A 23,078-nucleotide genomic window follows, 5' to 3' on the forward strand; every position below is an offset into this window, starting at 1 on the left:
TTTGCCCTAATTTAAGCACTGACAACTTCCACCTGATCATCCAATTCTTGGGCCAACAAAGAGGCCAGGATGCTGGGAGGGTGTGGGAGCTGTCCCCTCCAGAAGCTGGGACGTGGTGAGGTCATTTGCCCATTCTTATGGGGGCATCCTTTGTGCTCGTATCAATGCCTAGAGAGCTCCTATGTATTCCATCCTGCCTTCTCCAAGATTTTGGCTCTGAATTCAGAATACTCCTTTCTATCTGGCTGCCCTTCGATTAGGAATACTATTTGGACTCTTGTCCCTGAATCTGGCCTTAGTTTTCTCTGGATAATATTTTTGGGAATTTTGCATTGGTTCCAGAGCCAGCATCCATGGGCCACTTTACCATACAACCTGCCCTGTTCTTTCCAAGAGACCATTTGCCATTCAGATGCCTAGCAGTTATGCTGTCCACCATAGCTGCCTATGGAAATCCCACTTCATCTTCTGAGCTCCTGAGCCTATCACTAGGCTTCTGCTCAGGTCCTGACATCCTGCCCAATTCTTGCTCAACACAAATCGGACCATTCAATGTTTAATAAAGGCTTTCTCTGCTCTATCCTCACACCTTAACATCTAACTGTCTATCAACATTCTATTAAGCATTTGAGAGGAACTCAAAAGCCGGATACCCCACTCAGTATTGCAGGGGATAAGTTTTCTTACAACAGTCTTGCAAGGATATGCAGGGAAATGAAGCCTTTTGGGTTTCTTAGTTCAAAGCAACAGATACAGACTGTGGGTAACACAGTGCTTGCAGGAAGACTAGAGAAGCAGGGTCAGAAAATGGTCAGGAATGTAGGAGCCTGGGCAGTTAGAACCACAGACCAGATCCTGCCACAGAACCAGGTGGGTGAGGGCACTGTGGCTGTCCCCGCTGAACATGGGTAGCGATAGCTTGCTCCACCACCCTGGTTACCCCTGGAAGTTGGATGATACAGCAGTCACTGCTGCAATGACCAGAGTGAGTTCTTCATGGCCAGTGATTGTGTGTGTGTGTGTGTGTGTGTGTGTGTGTGCGCATGTGTGCACATGCTCACGTGCACAAGCATAAGTGTAAGATACTGAATCCAAATTTAAAGCACACTGGGAAGTTGAATCAGCGTTTTAGCTTCCAGGAGAGCTAGGGAAGCAACTCTATGGCCCTTCAAGGCTGTGGAGTAGAAGGAGGGCTTTCTTTCTATAGAGTCTTATTGTGGGTTAGTCTCCAAACACAGGAAGGGGGTTTGGGTGCTATGCAGTCAAACAAACACACAAACAAGCAAACAAAATGGCAATTATGCATTACAAGAAATGAGTAACATGAAGAATATTGTATTCCAGGGTGTGGAATCACTCAAAAGGAGTGTCTTCTGTAGTTTAACAAGATTTTGTCCCTGCTTCTATTCTGGTTTTTTTTATTGTTGTGTTGTGTTTTGTTTCTAATAAGAAAGATAGGTGTCTGAGTAAACCAACCTATTGCATGGGGCTAGGAGGGATGACAGATATTCTGGACAATAGACTAAAGGTTTAAATTTAAAAAACATTTTGAAAGACTGGATCAATGGACCCAGACTATAGATATGAAGTATAACGGAGATAATAATAACAGCAACCTCATTCCATGCACTCTTTAAACACTTTTATATATTAATATCATTTAATATCAGAACCATCCTATAAGGTAGACATCATTAACCCAGTGTTACAGTTGAGGACATTGAGAAATAGATATAGTGACTTGCACAGCTGGGAAGCGGCAAGCTTTGAAGCAAGGCAGGCTGCCTCCCTAGCACTGCTGAAGGTGCCTTATCGTGTCTTATGTGCACAGGGACAGGTGGGGAAATGTCACTTAACAGCAGCACGTAAGGAAAAACAAACAAATTAACTGTGGAGCATAAGTCCTCTGGGTGATGTGGCTGGCAATAAAAGCTAATGTAATGTAGCCTCGGGCTGCAATAAAAGAAGTGTGTAGAAGGGAGTTGATAGTCTAGAGTCTAGCTGCCTCTAGATTTCTGTCTTCAGTCCTTCCCTCCGAGGAGGGCTGGAGCAAAAATGAATGGGGTGTTCATTCTAGAGATGTTAAGACCAGGGAGAAGGCATCCTGGAAGACAACTTAGATCCTGAATAACTGCAATGGGGAGGAAGAATTGTATCTATTCTGCATGACATCAAAGGCTTGTACCAAAGAATACAACCTCTGGGGAAACAGAGTTTGGCTCAACCTAAGGAAGTATTTCTAAAAGTGAAAGTTCCTAATGTCTCAGTGGTTTGCATCCAGGGGTAGTGAGCTCCATATGACTAGTGAGCTCCAGTCATCACCAGCACATGGTAGCCAGGAATGGCATAACGTGTTGGTCTGGGTGGCCTCTAGGGTCCCCTCCTACCATGCAGCAGTGCAATGCTGTTTTTCCTTCCCCAAACCACCCCTGATCACTGAACTGCATGTGGCTTGTCCTTACTGTGGTCCTCTTTGTTTATACTTCCTTTGCAGTACGGACAGTATGAGGCCTTGAGATTTTACAGACAGACCTAGTATGTTCTGCACCATTGATATTGTCAGCTCTCTGAGGGAAGGCCCTGTGATTTGACCATTTCATTGTGCCCAGCCCAGGCCTTTCAATAAAGTATGGGACAAAGAAATTTGAGATGGAGTTTGAGATGGAGTTCAAACCAAACCCTGCCAGAGGGCCCTGTGAAAGCTTAGGGGTGGCAAGGTGAGGATGCCATTCCTACTCTGTTATCTCTGGAAACTTGGAATGGAGGTATTAGTGGTAGATGTCTTTCAGATAGGACAGAGCTGAAGGGTGAAGTCAAATGGTACATATTGCAAAATATTATCAAATGGCACTGCATTGGCTGACCATGACTTCCAAATAGTAGGTTCATGCAAAGCCCATATATAGATGTTATGATTTAACTGCCAAATGATGTTACAGGGGGAATATATGGGGGAATATATATATATATGTGTGTATATATATATATATATATATATATATATATATATATATATACTTGAACCAATGATATGTTTAAATAAGAATCAGACCACAGGTATATAGACTCTAGAAAAAATAATAAAAAGGCTTTTGCTTTTAGATCGTGGTAAAAGGTTGGGTTAAGAGCCAAGACCCCCGCTCCCCAGTTCTTGCTCCCTCCGCTCCTAAATTACCAAGTGACTCAGGCAATTCACGGTTCTTCTCTGGGTCCCTGGACCCTCAGCTCTAAAAGAAGGTTGACTGGAATAGCTGATAGTTCAGTTAATGACTTCAAACATCTGATTCCTGAGAATTCTACTTGGTAAAGTGGGATGTCCAGTCCTTGCTACAGAAGTAGGAGGTCCAATCACCGTATGGTGGTTAGACTGCAATCGAGACTCTGATTTAAGATGCCACATGTTAATGGGGACAATGACAAAATGGAGTGGAAGTAGATGGGAGAGATGAGGATGGTGCGAGGTCTGTAAACTGTATCTCGCCAGATTAGCTGAAGTGCTGAGTGGCAGAGCACACTGACATAGGGGTTAAGTTTGGTGTCAGATACCCGAGTTTGAATCCCAGCTTTGCCAGTTACCAGCTGTGGAACACTGGGAATGTCTGGGTTTTTTCCTCTGTAAGGTGCTAGCAATAACTTTACCAGTTCATAGGGTCACTGTGGATAAGTCTCATATTATAGAATGTTCTTAGCACAGTGCCTGAAACTAGCTAAGTGCTCAATAAATACTTTTTATTGGATTTTAACTGTTACTGGATGCCATTTTCAAATATTTGTAGGGCTGTCAGGAGAAGGAAAAAGTGATGGGGAGCAGGGGCAAAGTAACTGTTGGGAGAAAGTTACAGCAGGGGGGTATTTTAGCTCCTCATATGAGGGGGCATTTTAATGAACAGAGTTGATGAATCACCTCTCATGTCATGGGGTTCCAGAGAGGTCGCTAGCATGCTGTCATCAGGACATTTAAGCAGCTGCAGGATTAGTGGCAAGCAGAAAACCTGCTGAGAGGGAGAGTTAGACCATAAGATCTCAGAGGCTCCTTTTATGGTCAAGATTTGGGATCCTGTAGGGGCACAGGGTCAAGCCGTCAGCTCAGCTCTCTGTCTAGCTGCTCTTCTCCAGGAAGCTGAGGGGGCCCAGGATTGCAACACACGTCACCGATAGCAGAAAACTGCTGGGCATGTGGAGTCAGACAGGCTTGGACACCTGGCTTTCCTTCCTTCAGCCTGGTGAGCTTGGACAAGTGTCTGGAATCCTCCTGGGGGTCATTTTACCCGCTTGTAAAATGGAGCTGACAGTACCCTCCTCATAGGGTGACTGCATAGAATTAAGGAGGTAGTGGGTGCAGCACCTTTCACAGAGTAGCATCTCATAAAGTTGGCTCTCTCCCCTGCCCTTTTCCCAGCAAACACAGGCAGAGCCTTCCTTTCATTGCACCCTGCACTCAGGAGGGAATGCATAGGGCCTGGGGTAGGAACAGATGACACAAGGAGGCCACAGATGGGACACAGCAGGACAATCTGGAAGAACCAGGAGCCTTGGAAAGCCCAGCCTGACTGTGATACTGGGTGTGAAAACAGAGCACCATCAACAGCTGCGTGGGGGTGAGGGTTCCTGCTATTTTTAACGTGATGCCAAATCCCTGGGCTTTTGCTTGGGCCCGAGGAAGAGCGCAGAGAGGGCAAGAGCTTCTTCAAGCTGCAGTCTTCCCACGGGTCAGACTGTCACTGCTCACCCTCCCGAAAACCCCAAACTACATTTACCTGAAAAACAAACAGGCATATTCTGGAAATGGCGACATTTTTTCAAGAGAGTAATTATCATTTAAGCTAGTCTGGAATAGTAATGCGTCCCTTTTAAAGGGAAGCAACCCTTGTGAGGAATATCTCAACATCACATGCTTAGCAAGCTTTCCCAGTAAGATATTACTTCAGGGCAACTTTTCCACAGCAACCCATATGTAAAAACAAGCAGGGAGAAAATGCAAAGGTAGGAAGGAGGCAGGCAATTTTCAAAAGCGGTACTTATCTCTAAAATCTCGACTGCCTCTTGAATATTTTAAATGGAAGAGGGATGGGTCACTTAAACTTATGAAATGTTTTTTTTAAAAAAAGGCAGGTACTAATAAACAATTCATCACTAATTCGGAGAGGCCTCAAGCCAAAGGGAAAGTTTAGTGAAGGATTTTGGCCTAAAAATTGTGAGGAAGAACTTCTACCTGCCACCATTAGTCTATAAAAGTGAAGCTCAGGTCTCTTTCTGAGAGGACAAGGCCCGAGCAGTCACTGCGTGCTTGTTGTGAACCAGGCATTGCACCCAATCCTTATGTTATCTTACAACAATCCTAGGACATGGGTATTGTGAGGAGCTCCATTTTCACAGATGAGGTAGCTGAGTCTTAGAGAAGTAAGGTAGCTCATTTTTGGTTACTACTTTGTAAGCAGTGGAGCTGGAATCGAGAAGAATCAAACTGCTGGGCAGGGCTGGAACTAGGGTGAGTCAGGTGGAGCTCTGTCCTTGGGCACAAAATATAAGGGGATGCCAAAAAACTCAGTAATCAAGATAAATAATATTTTAAGGAAATATTTAAAAAATCAAGATCACTAGAAAAAATCCACAATGAGCAAAATATCAACATTTTAAATAAAGACAGGATTGGGACTTCCTTGGAGGTCCAGTGGTTAAGAGTCCGCGCTTCCACTGCAGGGGGTGCGAGTTCGATCCCTGGTCGGGGCACTGAGATCCTGCATGCCATGTGGTGTGGCCAATAAATAAATAAATACAGACAGGATCTAACTCTGCACTTGTATGTCTTAGCCTCACTCTCCTCACCCTGATCTTGGCCCTGCCGCTCGGCAATACTGCCTCTAAGTCTGAATAGGTGGTCCAGGCCTGGGGGATGATGGTAATAGGCCTGAGTGTTCAGGATGTGATCATCAGTAACACATACCCAGAGATCATGGTGGGGGTGAATGTACCATAATTAGAGGATATGTCTATCCCTGCCTTCATCCATGCTTGTTCTTACTGAGAATAAATCAGCATCCATGGCAGGGATGCTGCTCTAAATTCTCACTGTTCGATCTCACTGGTGGAGCCTAGCAATGGCTGGAAAGAGACCTCTGTGTGTCTTAAACTAAATTCAGGTAGGGGCCTCCACTGCCATGGTTGCTTTGTTAGGTGATCATCATGGTGGCCATTTTCTTCAAGAAAAGTGAACGTGGAGAAGTAATCTTAATTTGTGAAATCATGCCAGTGCAGAGGACCGTGTCAGGAGGATTTCCAGCAAATAAGGAGGTTCATGGAGTAAATGAAGGTTTGTCTTCAACTGGAATAACCAGAAAAATTCGAGAAAAAGGCAATGCTTATTCACAGTATCCTTTGATGAGTACTCAGTGCCAGACGGCAATAGAATAAGGCTCTGGCCACTGTTTACTGTGGCCTGTAAGGCTGTGTATGCCAGCTTTCTGGATTCAGCACCTCACATGGTCTAAATGAGTAGAAAGAGAGAGAAAAGGGAAGAGAGACACCAGTCCTTGGCCTGCCATGAGAAACAGCATCATTAGTCTCTCCCACACTCTTTTTTTTTTTTCCCCTCCTCTTTCTTCCTTTCCTCTCTTCTTCTCTCTCAGACTCCCATCTCATTTAACATCCTGTGTACTAGGTGCTCTGCCTGAGCAGAAACCCTGACCACAGAGACTCTGAGAACAATGCTTTATCTCTATAAGCATCTTGGAACTCTGTGACTGTCTGACGACTAATTAAACCAAATAACAGTGAAATTTTCCCTCCAGTTCTAATGAGCGTGCATTATTCACAAGCACTTACAATTTAAAAGTGCCTTCGTTTTAAAAGTTAAATAAACTGTCCGGCGGTAAGTGAGCTTCGGTTTACAAAACACTTTGTCTTACTTTCCACTGAGTTACTTAATACTCCCTCCCATAATCCATTTGCATTGATCCCTCCTTCATCAACTGCCCATGCATTCCAACACACTCAGAGCTGCAAAGAACACCACTGCTGATTCACCAGGGAGGCAACTGTACTCAGTTAAAAAAAAAAAAAAAGATGCAAATAAGAATCTACTTAAGACAGTACTTATTTTTTTAAATACAGCTTTCCTCTTAATTATAGTATAGCATTAGTTTTTTGTTTCATTCTTCTGAATTTCATAATGACACTATCAAACAGTAACAAATATAAATTTGTGCAGCCTGGAATACGCAATTTAATCATAAGCAGTAATTTCCATATCACTGAGGAGGAAAGAAAAGTCAAATGATTAAACTCCAGGGCATGAGGACCAATCTTGAATTAAATTTTACACTCTGCTAAAGTTAGGTTTTGTACAGCAATATCAAGAATGGTTTAAAGGTAGTAGTAAAACATTTACTGTTTTATTAAAACTCCATGCCCCAAAGTGTTTACCAAAGATCAAACTGCTATTCTTTTTTGCAAATTAAAAATGTCTTGCAGACATCTTCAAAAACCTCTTGAAAGAGTAGGCAATGATATCACAGCAATCTCACTAATATTTCTCTTCTTTATTCATTCCCTTCCTCTCAGAGTCTGAAATGATGCTTTTTTGCAGGGAAGAAAAAAAAAAAAAAAGAGCCAGAAAATCCTCCCAGATCACTGACTCAGTGAGAACTGACCTTGTTTCTCATACAGCCCAGCCCCCATCCATCTCCTGCTCAGACATCTCAAGATTCAGGTTTTGCAACTTTCTAGTAAACTCCAAGGTGGGAAGAGAGTGAAGGTAACGGGATCCACCGACTAGAAAGATGTTAATCCTGACAAACTGCTCAAGCAGTAGCCTGAACCACAGCTAGATTGAATTCCGTCTCTCCTGAGAGGTCCAGACAAGGCTGCTGGTAACAAAACCGCTTTTCATGGTGCCCTCAAAAGCAGATGGGCCCCACGCACAAAGTTGGAGAAGGGTGCCATTGCCCTCTAGTGGCCAGAAGTGCAATCTTCCGCGAAGGAGCCCATTTCCAGAGATGCACAAGGCTCTCAACGTCAGCGTAAAATTATAGCAGAAAGATGTTTAATTATCCTCCTCGAGTGTTTTCTTTAGTCCTTCTTTGCCCATAGAGGAGGCTGTGGATGGCTATCCTAGTAATCCTGATGGAAAAGCTCACTCCTACTCCTACTGGTGCATCAGAATTTGTCCAACTTTCTCCAGCTTTGTTTTATTTTATTTTTTTTACCAGACCTGTTGATGTTTTTCCCCTAGTCCCTTAAATAACACACACGCACATATCTATAAATAGAGAGACAGAGAGAGACCAAAGATATTTACATATTTCAGGGGCAATAACTTTGGACTGGAAAGGCTGACAACTACGATGTTTTGGTAAATCTAGAACAGGGGTTCTTGACAAATCAGGTAACTTTTTATGGAACAAGGACCAATTGCATAAGTGGGAAAAACATCCCAAACACATTTCAATCCCTTAAACCATTGGCTGGTGAATTTACACAATGATGAGATTTTCTAGGAAAAAAAAAAAACTTAGGAATTTATAGTTATTCTGCAAATTTGACAGTTCAAGAAAAAAAGATTTGCTACCTACTTTCAAACTCTATAGACCACTGTCTTATCATTACTATTTAATGATAAGGTATTCCTATGATCAAAGTGAAAAAAATCAATATTGAAAATAAACTTAAACGAAATGATCATGTTTCTGGAACATCTGCCTGCATAAATGTGTAGAAAATGAAGGCAGACTAAAATCAGATTTGCAGATCTTTAGATGGTTCTGAAAATAGCTTTGAATATCACAGATCAAAGTTTACATGAACTGTCAACTTCGTAAGTCACAGACATTCACAGGCAAGGTTCTGGGACACACTATGCTCATGGGACTGTAGCTCTGGCATTGTAAATCAAGCCTTGAGGTCAAAGTCATGGCGTTTCCCATATGAGGGTCCCCAAACCAGAAATCTTTACAAAGCAGCCATGTAATTCTATTCAAAGTGGAAGAAAAACCATGAATTATGAAGACAAGTGCATTAAAGGAGCATGAAATTGATCTGTATTCCCCCAAATCACAGCATGGCTCGCCAACCCTGCCCCTCCTCTTCACACGAATAAACAAACAAACATACACATCCACAGCCACCACTGCAAAGAGGAAACATGAGTTCTGGGTCGTAAAAAACCAGATGTAACTTTTTAAAAAATTCTCAAATTAACAAAATATTGCATCTTAATTGAAAACAGAACTTAGGTTTCTAGTAATTTTACTGTCTGGTGTTTCGATAAGAATGCTGAACATAATGAAAGTTCTGAAGTGCTATCAAGATGGTCCAGTGCTTCAATTAGAGCTATTTCAAAAGCCTATTTTTCTAGTAGGCAATAAGCTCAGTTTGAGTAAATCTACATGTCTGGGCCTCAACAGATTATCCTATCTCAGTCCGTTCAATGCGGCTCTTCATTTCATTTTCTCTCCCCCAGGGGTGGGGAGGGTTATTTCTTTCTTTCTTTTCTGACAATGTAATAAAATGACCCGCTTATACAGACTCTGAAATAACAAGGAAAATAATGATAGTAATAATAATTATTAATAATAAAGTGCAGCTGTAAGATTAATGTATTAATTTGCAGTGTTTCAAAAGCAAGATGTAAAGATAATTCTCACTCAAGGAAAGTTTCCTGGCCTCTCAGATGCCTTTTCCTGGTCTGTACTTGAAAACTACTCACATTCCTTTGTACTAGGCAGGATTTCAGTCTTGCACAGAGGTTTGAATTCTAGGGCCCACTGGCCAACTCTAAAACTTTGAATTAGAGCTCATGACTAAGGAACTTTAGTGACCAGGAGCTTCAGGGTCCCTCTGGCATTGGCCCCAACCCTCTGTCTCTTTGTTTTGCAACTTTTATTCCTTTGTTCTACTGGAAGAAGACCAGGGTTCCTGCAGCAGGGGTTGGGCAGTGATTACTTCTGGGTTCTGATGGCTGCATCTCTGTATTTGTAGGGAAAATAATTCCAGGATTAATGAAATGAAGGTCAGCCTCTTCTCTTCTCTCTCATGGTATTAGGCTCTAGCTCTCAGAGCCCAGCGTGGCAAATGTGCTCATGCGATGCTGGCGGATCCTCGCTCCTGAGAACACTTCTACACCTCGGTCCCTGTGAAATCCAGACACCCCGCAAAACCATCGATGTTTGCTGCAAGCCCAAGTGATAAATCGATCCATCCTCTCACCAGATTAATTATCGTGGCTTCCCTGTGATTAAATCGAAAACTTACTCTGCCTCGTAGGAAAACTGATAGGAATGATAGGAAGAGGAAAACCAAGAAAGATTGCAGAGCCATCCGAAAAAGATTTCTTTAGAGGGAAACGGGAGGGAAGACTTTATAGGCAGATGTATACCTTCATGCAGCAGGATTTTAGAAACAACCTTCCACCCCACCCCTTAGGGACGACCCGTCGTCATGCAGGGATGGCATTATTAAATAATTAAAAGATGCAATTTCTTAATAGCAGTGCTTTGGCCCGTGAAATTCCTGCTGCATTATCAGCAAAAGCAACAGGGCTTTCTTTTTCTAGCATTTCGAAAACCTTTCGCCCGGGAAAAGGAGGCGTGTGGACACAACTGCCCACCCCCACCCCACCCCCGCCCAGAAAACAAGGAGCAAGGCCTTGGCAAGAAAGGGATGAAGAAGCGCGACCCGGGGGCCTCCCTGACCCCAGTTTCTCTGGGGACTCTCTTCTTCACAGCACCAGGCAGGCCTCCTACAGCTGTACCCGGGTGTAGGGGGAGAGGGGTGCTCTCCTCGCCGGCCCCCACATTCTGCGGGGTTCTCCAAGCTCCTCACCCCCGGCTCCCGTTCCGGGGCAAAGATGAGGGAGGGAGGCCGTGCGTGCGGAGCTGGAGAGGCTCGGCGCGTTCCGGGAGGAGGCGCAGGCTACGGGAAAGGCTTGCTTCGCAAAGTTAACGTTGACCCCGGCAAGCTCCACCAAGCCCCAGCCAGAGCCGAGCCCGAGTCTGAGCCGCTCACGGGCCACCCCTTGAGCTGGCGGGTGCTGACAAACGGCCCCCTGAGCACCCGAAGAGACTCCGGCTTGAGGGCTGGCGCGCGCACCGCAGTCGGCAGCCCCAGCCGCAGTCAGCGGACCCAAAGCCACGCTATAAAAGTGCGGGGGAAATCGCCGACCCGAGCTGGGTTCCTTCCGTTTTCTGGGGCTTCCCCGGCGGTCTCGATGGAGGAATTGAGTCCCCGGGAGCGCTCGGCGGGGATGGGGAGGAAGGGGTAGGGACCCTGCAAAGCGCGGTCATGTCTTCGCTTTCGGAAAGAGTCGCAGCGCGGGCGGGCGGACACCGCGCCAGGGGCGACTTTCCCCGGAGACCTGACCGGGGGGCAGTCGGCGTGTCCGGAACGCAGCTCTGTAGCCTCTAGCTCCAGCCGGGTGCAAAGCCCCTGTCTCGCGGCTTCGGCGCAGACCCCATAAAAGGCCGGAGCTGGGGGAGAGACTGGAGCGCACATCTGGCGCCTCTGCCCCCTAAGCTGCCCGCGCCCACAGCTGGCTCGCTTCTTCCTTTTCGATTTTTAAACAAATCTTCTCTTACCTCCGCCCTCCCCCCGGTTCTGCTTTGCATTAGTGAAACCTTCTCGAGTCAGTCCTCCCCCGTCCCCAAACATTCTCATCCAGAGACAACCCCCACCCCACCCGAAGAAGCCCCATCCAGGCGAGAGGAAGGCACTGGCGGTGCGCCTCACCTGGGGCCCTGGAGGGTGGGCGCGAGGTGCGGGCCGTCGGTCGCTGGCGCAGGGCGAGCGCAGCGGTGTCAGCCCCGGCCCTAGTCCGGGTCCCATTCACAAGTCGGCGGCGGCTGCGAGCGGCCCCCGCGGCATCTGCTCGCGACGCTCCCCTCGTCTGGCGGCGGCCGCGGAATGAGCCGCCGAGCGCGCTGGTGGCAGGAATGAGAAACCGGGGGGAGGTGGCGGGCGGGGTGGCGGGGCGGAGGAGGAGGGAGGCCGCCGCTGGGAGGGAAGGAAAGGGCGGGGGGCGGAGAGGAGCGGAGGCCGCTAGTCGCGGCGAGCTGGGCCTCGCAGAGGCTGCGGGGGCCGGCCCGTCCGCGTCCCTCCCCCCAGGGGCCCCCGGGATGTCAGCCCCCGGGATTCGCGGCCGCCCCCTTCCCGCCTTGGGTCGCCGCACTCCGGCTCCCCTGGGGCTCAGACGGAGTCCAGAGCGACTGAAGTTGGGCTCCAGGGACGCACAGCCAATCAGGGAGGGCGGCACAGGGAGACTGGGGAGGGCTCCGGGGCCCCTCTTTCCTCCTTCGCCCAAATCCGCTCCAGCTGGTCAGGCTGGGCCCTTGGCCCAGGAGGCCTGGGTGGTGGGTAGGGGGAAAGCGTCGGCCAAGTGGGGGAGGCAATCCGGCATCGTGCTTCCTCACCCCATCGCCCCACGTTCCAAAGATCCCTCCACGTCGGTGGCTTCTGCCCTACTCCCTCTCCCCATGCCTAGCAAACTCTGCTTGGGGCGCGGGTGGTGAAACCTGGGGGAGGGAGACTGGACTTGGGAAGAACCACGTCTCTGTTCTCTCCCAGTTCTCCCTCCCCACCCCATCCCCAAAGCCTAGTGTGGGGAAGGCGGGTGCCGGGATCGCTTAGCCAGGGTCGGCCCGGCCCCCTTACAAGGCAGGTACAGTGGCCCCCGCCCGCACGCAGCGTCACTTGTTGCCTCAGGCCCCCTCGCCGCACGCCCGCCCCGGCTCGGTGAAGAGTGCGGTTCTGCGGGAGACCGGGCCTGAGGGCGCAGTGCCTGCATCCTCCCTGGGTGGCCCCCGTAGCCCTCCAGGAGGACTCGTTGGAGGAGGGGGCCCCGGGCCTGCTTCCTGCCCTCGCGGAGTCGCCGGGAGAAAAGGCTGGCGGGGCCTGGGCTTCGGAATCACGCCAGGGACTGGGCGGGGCGCTCGTGCTTCGGGAGCGGTGCTGGGACCCGCACACGCCGCCGTCCCTAGGGTGGAGGGGGACGACTGTGAGGACTCCTGGCCGGAACAAGTTCCTTTGGTGGGAGGCGGCGGAAAAAGCAGAGACGGAGGGAAGATGAAGCAGCAAACGGATAATGGGGAAAAGGAATCCCAGGAGGGACGGGGATGAGGACGGAAAAGGAGTGATGGGCCCGCGAAGAAGGGGAAGGAGGAAGCGGAGGGAAAGCCGGGCGAGAGGGGCGGAGAGGAGTCGAGGAATTAACACTAATGAGGTCGAAGAATGAAGAGAAAGCCTCGGAGGGTGCGCGAAGGGGGAAGGGACTGTAGTAGTGGGAGGGGAGTGGGGGCGGCCAAAGCCTGCTCTCGGGCTCCCAGCCCTGGGCGCCGGAGTCCCAGCGGTTCGCAGAACCCTCACGTTTGCACGCGGCACGGGACTGCGCGGGGCTGCGCGCGCGGGCGACGGGCGGGGCGGGGCCATCCGACTACCACGCCCACGCCCCCCCGTGCGCCCGCGGGCTTCTTGGCGGCTCCGGGATCCTTGAGGCGTCGGCCGCCGCCCCAGCCGGCGTCCTGAGCCAAGCTGCCGCGTCCTTCGCCCTCCGTGTGGCCGTGGCCTTTAAACTGCCGTTTCCTCGGCTGGGGGCGGGGGCGCTGAGTTTCCCGCTGGGAGGTAAAGCGGCCCCCCTTTACTTCCCAAATGCCGCAAGGAGACAGGCCTCTGGGCGCTAGGTACCCCCCCACCCTCGCCCTACACGTGCCGGTGCGAGGCCCTCGAGAGGCCGAGGAGGCGGAGCGCTTTCCCCGAGAGCGCAGTGAGTGGGACGCGGTGCCTGTCTCTTCTCCCTCCACAGGTTGGTCCCTTCCACACTCTGCCTGCTTCCTTTATCATCCTCTCTGGTCCTGTCTTTTCATCTGCCACTTCTGTCTGCTCTAAGCCCTGAAACTTTGTATGGGCTTAGTATGTCCTACGCCACCGCCCAGGTCCCCGCACTCTAAAGGGGCAGAACATGGTGATGGGGTGCTCTGACCTCAACGGTTCCACTTATAAATGAAGTTACAGAGGAGAGGTTGGAAGAGGGCCCCACTCTCCCTCAGAGATACTCGGAGTTTGCTCTTGTTTGTCTACTAACGCTTGTCTGAATTTTCTCATGCTTTCCACGTAAGTGAAAGTGGAAACAGGAAGGGAACGTGAAGGGCTCATCAGTCTAATTGCAGGTATACAATGATGTTGGGGATTGGTGATGGTTAGGGGACAGCGCTTGATCCGTGAGAAAAGTTTCATTAATTCCATTTTGGAGACAGGACCAAGGATGAGCCTTGTCACATTTGACCTGACGTTATCCGGAATGTGTTCTTTGCTTTTTGGTTCAGAATTCGTTAAGTGACAGCAGTTGTTTGTTGGTGGTGGTCGTTTTCTTTAGACCATCCCTTCCGTGAATGATAGCATCAGCAGATTTTCAAAAGTATGTTAAAAATTGCTTGGCAGATTTCTACTGACATTGCACACCTGAATCAGATGGAACCCAGTGTATAGCAGCACTCAATATTCCTTTGCACAACCCAGCAATTTTATGCCTGGGAGTCTACTTAAGACAGCTGGAAACTTATGTCCGCACAGGCACATGTGCCTTAATGTGCATAACAGCGTTAGTCATTATAGCCAAAAACTGGAAACAGTTAACATGTCCATCAATGGGTGAGTGGATAAACAAAATGTGGTATATCCATATAATGGAATAGTATTCAGCATTAAAAAGAAAAGAAATACTGATGCATGTTGCAGTATGAATGACCCTTAAAACATGCTAAAAGCCAGGTGCAGAAACCAGATATTTTCTGATTCCATTTATATAAAATATTCAAAAAAGGCAAATTTATAGAGACAAAGCAGATCAGTGGTTGTCTCGGTATGAATAGGAATTAACGGCAAATGGGCATGAAGGAACTGTGTTGGGAGATGAAAATGTTCTAAAATTGGATAGTGATGATGGTTGCACAAATCTATAAATTTATTAAAATTCATTGAATTGTAACCAAAAAGGAAGGCAAAAATTTACACCTTTATTCCCGGAGTATCTATGACCTACAGCTGAGCCCCAGGGGGAAAACATTGCAAGACAGTTTTATAGAGAGAGAAATATTTAAATTAAAAAAAAAAGAGTTCTAGTTCTTATGGAAAGATAACCATACTTCTATTCAGCAAGTTCTATTTTGGCGATGGCTTTGGAGAGTCTTATAAGTGTTAAAGCAAGTTAATTCCCCCCTTTCACTCTTCTAAGTGATTAATTCCTGGGAACTAGAGTTAGGCATTCCAGTTCGTGACATTTTAAACACACCTACACATAGACACAGTACAAAGTGCACATTTCCGAGGGGATTTTTTTATGACTATGTTAGGATCTGTCTTAGAAATCCATATCAAGCACTTGGGTGGAGTATTGTGTGATTACAGTTTGGATTAAAAAAGGAAAAGAGGAAAAAAAAAAAAAAGAACCCACTGACAGTTTAAATTAAAAGATTCAGTTCATCCAGCAGCCAAAAGTTTGGGTGTTTATCTTAACTTGCCTCACCTTTCCTTCACCTTGTTCTTCATGGGAGGAAGCCAGGGTTCAGGGTTGCTCGGGAGGCAGGATTGAACGGTCCCCTCTGCTTCCTGACTCTTCCGGTCCAGACAGAGATGAGGCTCAAATGGGCCTTTTCTTGTCTTTGTCCTTGTCAGCAAGAGGCTGGTAGTTTCCTGTTGGTTCCTTCATCAAAGTTACCAGGCTCTCATCCCTTTGATGCGTCTGTCCTCAGACTCTGAAGATAGCCAGGCCCTGCTGAGTCAGTTCCTTGTTTTCACTTAGAAGCCCCAGGCTACCCCGGGCCTTCTCAAAGTTTCCTGCTCTAGAGGCATCCTTTGGTAAATGGTATAAAAAGTGAGGCAAGATCCAAATAGGGAGATGGTTTTATCACATTGCAGTAGGCCCACATCATGCCTTCCCCAGGCAGAGGGAGAACACTGAGAAAGACTGAACAGGTATGCCTTTTCTGAACCAGGCATTTCAGATAGAGATTCCCACAGCTGAGGCCACAGAGATAAGTGGGGAGGCCACAGGCCTTTGATCTGAGTCTGATTCCTGGTTCTGCTGCTTACTAGCAAAGACTTTAATCTCTGTGAGATTCAGTTTCCAGTTCTGTAAAATGGGGCTTGCTATCTGTGCCTAGATTGTTGCAGGGATTAAATGTGCCCACATACCTAGAGCAGTAAGCACTGTGCATAAAGCAGAGGCTCAATAAATGAAAGTTATTAATTACTATTATTAATTATGAGGTCTGATTATTGTCACACCTTAAATCACCTGAGCAAGGAGTCATGTTACAGTATGAATTATAATAATGATGGAGATTAATCTTATCATAAATGATATTTGTAATAAAACTTCTGGTCAAGAATATTTTAGCAGTTCAAAATTTACTGACACTGTAAGGCCTGTCATGGGTCATATAGAATTAGATGTGCCAACCTTGGGGGCAGGGGCCCTGGGTTCATGTCCTAGATCTGCAAATTCACTGAATCTCCTTGGGTAAGTAATTTTCTTTCTGTGAGCCTCAGTTCCCATGGCTGTAAATGAGAGCTTACTCAACATAAGTTCTTAGGAGGATGCTTCCAGAGCTGATATTCTGGAGTTTTTAAGTCAAGACTCTGTTAAATTGAAAACCTCTCTTAGATGCATTTCCTCTTTCCACCACTAGGAGCAGTCAGGCAATCATCTCAGGCGAAGCCCTGACTCCAAGAATCCCCTATCTCTCAAACATAATCCACTTTAACTCTATCTGTAGCGTTTCTTTGTCTTTCCCTCTCACCTAGACTATAAGTTCCCCGAGGGCAGGGATGATACCTTTTTTGGTTTTTGTCTGTATCTCCAGCACCTGGTGCATTAGAAGTCCAATCAATATATTTGATTAATTGATAATGTTAATTAAGAAATATTTTTATTAAATTAAGGCCAGTATATCAGTCATATATCACCACAGTAATACTAGGGTATGAATAACCACAGCACTCAGTGACTTAAAATAACAGTTATTTACTCTCATACATCTGTGGGTTGGCTGGGGCTGGGCTGGGGTAACTCCACTCAGCTTTCTGTATTTCTCATCCTCCTCCTTAGGGCTAGCTTGGGCATATTCTCATGGTGATGGTCACTGCACAAGATGCCAAGCAGAAATATGTGCGGTGTCTTGAGGTTGAGGTTGTCTCCAGTAGGCTGAGAACGGGAAACTATCTTTTCTATCTCATTTTGTTGGCCAAAGCACACCATATGGCCAGATTGAAAGTTAATGGGTGGAGAAATATAATCTGCTTTTCTAGTGGAAGAAGCTTCAGAAGTTGCATGGCAAAGAGTCTGAATACAGAGAAGTGTAAAGAGTTGGGGCCATTAATGCACTCTCCCACAAGCAGAAACAGATTTCCATCATGCCACCATTCTGGGTCATCTTGGGTTGTCAGGTCCCATAGGTTATATCCTATAATCATGAATACAATATTCTAGAACATTAGAGGAGACAGAAGATCAGAAGGCGATTTCAGTGTCTTACCAAATTGTAACCATGTCCTTCCTTTACTTTGAAGTTCCAGTTGTAAAGGAAGAAAGCAAGCAGAAATATTAATGTAATAATATTAATCACCAACTTATATATAAAACTAGAAATTCTCAAAACATTCCTTCAAAGTATGTATTATTATCCTTATTTTACAGATGAGAGAATTGAGACAAGAAAATTATATGCCCTGCTCGATATAAATACAACTGGTAAGTACTGGAACTGGGATTCCAGCCTATGTATGTTTGACTCACAAGTCATCCCACTAGCTTGCCCTTTGAGTGGAGAAGCTCATGCAACAGATTCTAGTCTTGATATGTTTGGGGGTGTGTGGGGAAGAGAGAGAAGAACTTTCCTCTACACCCAAGGCAGAGGGCATCTATCGGATCCCTAGGCACAGTGCCTGCAACACAGTAGGTACACAAAAAAGTATTCATGGAAGGGTAAAAGATGAAAGGGTGAAAGGCGGTAAAGGAGAGAGGAAGGGGAAGTCAGCAGAAGTGGAGAAAGTAAGAGAGGAAGAAGGAGGATATAAGCGAAAAGATATAAGTATGTTGATCTATATGGAAAAACCATACCTTTCCGTGATGGGCAGAAATCTGTGGATTCTGAGGGTCACTCATCCCTTGCCCCTACTGGTGCTGAGAACAATTGCCTCCTGCCTGCCTCCATTCCACAGTGTAGATGGTACAACTTGAGCCAGCCCCTGACTATCTTGCTGATCTTCCAATCTCTCCCTTGATCACTCAGGCCACACTTATTTTCTTGTTGTTGTTCAAATGCACGTGTACTCCAGATTCAAGACATTTGCATTTGTTCTGCCCTCTGCCTGAAGCACCCTGCCCCTATTTCGTGGTCTGCTCCCTCATTTTGCCTATTTAATCAGGATTTACCTGGCTCTCTCACCAGCAGAATCACCCATTCGATGCTCTAATCCCCTGTAGTCTACCACTTTCTATCCCTTTAGTCTGCTTTATTCTTGTTTATAACATATATGTACTTGACATCATATTACATATTTTAATTTACATGTTTTTATTGGTCATCTTGCTCCACCAGGCTATAAACTTCAGGAAGGCAAAGTACATCATCTCTCTCATTCACTCCTGTGTCTTGAGCATCCAATACTGTGCCAGGCATATGGTAAGCACTCAGTAAATATTTGCAGAATGAATACATGAATAATATATGCATGAAAGATGCTAACTGAATGAATGAATCCCCAAACCAAGAGCAGATGAATCATCTGCTTGAATCTAAATGTGGTGCAAGTGTCCCTTGTTTACAAAGTGAATTTAATGATGCCAGTTATTCACACTACAAAATGATTTTGCATTTTACCAAAGGTTTTATTCGAAAGCTAATTAAAATAGCTACCTTGTTTAGTGCTTTTAAAAATATAATCCAATTTACAAAGTGGTGGTGTGCAGGCAGCTTTTCTAGAACATATGAATTTCTTAAAATGAATTACAGGTATACATAATGACAGTTCTGATTCTGATTTCTAATTCTTGTTTGTTTGTTGTATGGACAAAGAAATTGGCTTAATAAAATGCCTCACAGAGGGCTATTTCAATGTTCGTATGTGCATACGTTTACGTTACTTTTTAAACTTGTGAATAGGTGCATTTAAATATGTTTGTGCTCCTGGAGAACCACTGGAAGTATTTTCAAGGTTGGTACCGGCTTGCTTTGCAAATAGTCTACAATTTAGACTACAGGATTTGAGAGCTCTGTGTTCCAGTTTTCATGAATGTTGAAACACTGACTATCAGTGCTGAGAAGGGAAGGCAGAAATGATCCTTAGCTGACGGAGAAGGCTTAAAAAAAATCTTTCTTTAGTGTCCTCAGCTTAAGATAAGTGAACTTACACAGCATAGACTATTTCAGTGCTTTATCTAGTGGTTGTGTGTTTCCCTTTCCCTATTCAGTTGCCTTTTTGGTGGCTAAGAGATAATAGTGATGTTTCCATAGAGCAAAGGTAGGTCAAAATGGAATGCAGTATTTTACACAGGTGGCCCAAGAGCTTTCTTCTTGGAAACAATATTCCAGAAAATTCTCTCTATTCTGATTGACAGTCACTTTAGTTCTGGGTCTTAAGCCATGATTAATTCCCCATTGCAAAGAGTATTGTTCTGGGCATGGGTAGAATTAAAGAATAACACTTTTAATAGCTATTCATTGAATGCCTATTAAGTACTTTAATTTCAATCTTTACAACTGTTCTACAGAGCAAGTATTCTTAAGCCCATTTTATAGGTAAGAACAGGGAAGCTCAGAAAATTGGACAGCTTACTCAAATAGTTTGCTAATAAATGAATAATTAAATGTGACTTAACTGCTCAGAGTCTACAAGGGAATATAACTAGGAACTAATTTATATGGGAGAGGTGGTAAGGAGAGGTGAGTGGAGGTCTCCGTAAAGGTATGAATCAAAACTGAGAATTAAAAGATGAAGACGGGCTAGTTAGGATAAGTGTAGGGAGAGAACATGAACATTCATGGAAGAAATAGACTACATAAGGGCATTGAGGCAAGATGGAATTTGGAACTTTTGAGGAGCTAAAAAATATCTGTAAGACTGATGCTTAATGAGCTTTGAGGAAATACAGAGACAGATAACCCAGGGCTTTGTAGGACAAGGAAAGAATTGTGAATCATATCTTGAATGCAATGGGCAGTTGTTGAATTTTTTTTTTTCTTAAGCAGAAGTGATCTGATTGTATTTGTTGACGAAGAGCCTAGTGGCTTCAAGTGGATGAGAGAAAAAAGGGATGCATGGATCTTTTCAAATTAATGATTTTGTTTTCTTTGGATATATACCCAGGAGTGGAATTGCTAGATCATATGGTAGTCCTACTTTTAATATTATGAGGAACCTCCATGCTGTTTTCCATAGTGGCTGCACCAATTTACATTCCCACCAACAGTGCACAGGGGTTCCCTTTTCTCCACATCCTTGCTAATAACACTTACGTCTTATCTTTTTGTTGATAGTCATTCTGACAGATGTGAGGTGTTACCTCATTTGCATTTCCCTGATGATTAGTGATGCTGAGGGTCTTTTCATGTGCACCCCAATGTTCACAGCATTATTATTTACCATAGTCAAGGTATGGAAGCAAACTAAGTGTCCATCAACAGATGAATGAATAAAGAAGATGTGAGATACACACACACACAAAATGGAATCCTGTGTCATCATTCACATCATAAACATTGCATTCCTGAAGACCCATAGTGGGAGATATGGGATAGAAGGTCTCAAGAACATGATTCTTAGTAGCTTCTACTTCCTCTTGGAAGGCGTTAGGGGGGCAGAGGATCCTTGGCATTCAGCTGGGCTCCACTGGAACCATGGACCTGAATAAGAGTAGACTCTCGATTCCAGGTGGTGGATAACGTGTTGTTTTGGGCACAGATCTGCCTGGCCAGAGAAGGATGCTTGAGAATCTGGGATTTACACAGCTGTATCAGACTGTCCACAATGACTGGGCAGTAGGTCTCTCTCTTGGGGATGTTGTTCATTAGAGTGCCAGAGACAAGCACGAGAGATCACTTTCAGAACACGTTCATCCTGGTTCTCTATGTGGTTCCTTGGATCGTCAGCAAGGCTAAGCACTTTCTCAGGAAGGCCTTCTATTTTGGTCTTGGTAAGCCAGAGGGCCTTCTTTACACCCTCGAGGCGGCGGCAACGCGGGTGGAAGATGTAGCAGGCCTGGTCCTTGTACAGCGGGTGCTCGTGAAGCGGGGGCAAGTGGCGGAACTTCGGGTGCGTCCAGCCGGGGTCCCAGGGCGGGAAGACTCGCCGCGCCAGACCAGGTATAAAGTGCATCTTCCCGGCGTAGGTGAGGGGCTCCAGTCCAGGAATCTCGTACACCCCGTCCGGGGGAGGAGGCTCGGGCTTCCGCGTGGAGCGCATGCCCCACTCTTATGCCCCACGTCTTGGGGCCCCGCAGCTCCCAAGACCGAGCCGCCCGGGGCGAGCAAGCGCCAGCCTTGCTGGCCCTGACTCCAATGCCATACCAATCCTATCTCTTCAAGACCTCCACCGGGACGCCGCCATCTTCCCGCACGCAAGGCTTGCTGAGAACCCAACCTGCAGTTTTATGAAATCATTTTGGGCCCTAGGCTGCTCTCCTTTCCTGTGCCCGCGAATATCCTCCTGGGTCAGGAAGACAGTGTCACCTGATGTTTAATTAGTTAAAAAGAGAAATCCCTCAGCTCTGAGCAGACTTTGGACAAATACTTTCCTCTCTCTGAGCCACTTCTTGTCTAAAATGAGTTTGGCCGAAAGATTTCTACATTTCTGTTTCCCTCTGAAAGCCCATGGTTACTGATTACCTTCACTCCAGGCACAGCTTTTCAAAAGTATGTCCAAAGGATACATTTATATTGATTCTGTGTCAGTTGGAGTCCTGCCCTGAAACACAAGTGATAGGACACGGAGGGCATTCAGTTGACCCCAGAGCTCAGTGCGAAGGTCAGCCAGGTCCCCTGATGTTGCCACTCAGGGCCATTTGTCAACAATTCCTTGCTGTTCAAGGCCTCCAAAGATTTTTACCTGTCTACTTTCTTACCTAAAGTGTCCATACCATTGCTCATCTTATTTTCTCCTTCTCTGCTCCTATCAGGGGAGGGAGCAGGATTCCATGACACAGACAATGGACTTGGAAATTGAGCTGCCCAAGTTTGAATTCTGGTTATGGCCCTTACTTGCTGTTGGCAGATACTTTACCTCTGTGATCCTCACTTTCCACATCTAATAACATCGGTACCTCCTTCAGAGAATTGTTGTAAGTTAGAAAGGTGATACATCGCAGTGCCTAGAATATAGTAAATACTCAGTGAGTGTTTTCTTTCTTCTCCTGTGCTCCTCACTCATCTCACTCCTACTTCTCATTAGCTTTCATTTCTCAAAATTGAACTAAGGCATCAAACGTTTCAGAAAAATATTTCCTGACCTTTCCCTTCCCACAGTCTTGTCTACAGTTTGATTTTGCTACAGTGTATTATCCCCTATGCTCGTCTGTCCCGCCACTGTCCCTCTGCAGGAGACATCTAGAGACCAATAATCACTGATACTTCATCACTGTCTCTCAAGCATACAGGCATACGGTAGGTGTTCAATAAATGTTTGCTAACATTTACTGCCAAAGAGGATGCTAAAAGAAGGCATCCTCGAAGAGGGATGATGACCAAAGAGGAGGGGAAAAAAAATCACGTATGTCAGGCCAGCTCCTCTAAAGAGATTTGGTATAGAATATGAAGGGAAAATAGAGTAAAAGCAGAATCCATTAACTGGCCCAAATTACATTAGTAGTTCTCTACTATGTGACATATAGTCATCATTTAGTCTTTAGTACAAGCAATTCTTTTACATATATATATATTTATATATATATTTTAAAATAAATTTATTCATTTATTTATATATTTTTGGCTGTGTTGGGTCTCTGTTGCTGTGTGTGGGCTTTCTCTAGTTGCGGCAAGAGGGGGCTACCCTTCGTTGTGGTGCGTGGGCTTCTCATTGCGGTGGCTTCTCTGTTGCAG

The 23,078-nt window shown here is 46.0% G+C and overlaps 1 protein-coding gene and 1 pseudogene across 2 annotated transcripts in view; both read right to left on the bottom strand.

Annotated features, from left to right (window-relative positions):
- Window positions 1–11,905, bottom strand: part of CDH11 (cadherin 11) — a 151,415-nt gene extending 139,510 nt beyond the window's left edge. For both annotated transcript variants that reach the window (XM_059903551.1, XM_059903552.1), the window contains exon 1: window positions 11,722–11,905. The gene's annotated coding sequence lies outside the window, so the exon portion shown is untranslated. The remainder of the gene's footprint in view (window positions 1–11,721) is intronic.
- On the bottom strand, window positions 11,802–21,549 carry LOC132352960 (large ribosomal subunit protein mL37-like; annotated as a pseudogene).
- Between the last annotated feature and the right edge of the window lie 1,529 nt (window positions 21,550–23,078).

The sequence above is a fragment of the Balaenoptera ricei genome, chromosome 19 (genome assembly GCF_028023285.1).
Source record: "Balaenoptera ricei isolate mBalRic1 chromosome 19, mBalRic1.hap2, whole genome shotgun sequence".
Taxonomy (NCBI): domain Eukaryota; kingdom Metazoa; phylum Chordata; class Mammalia; order Artiodactyla; family Balaenopteridae; genus Balaenoptera; species Balaenoptera ricei.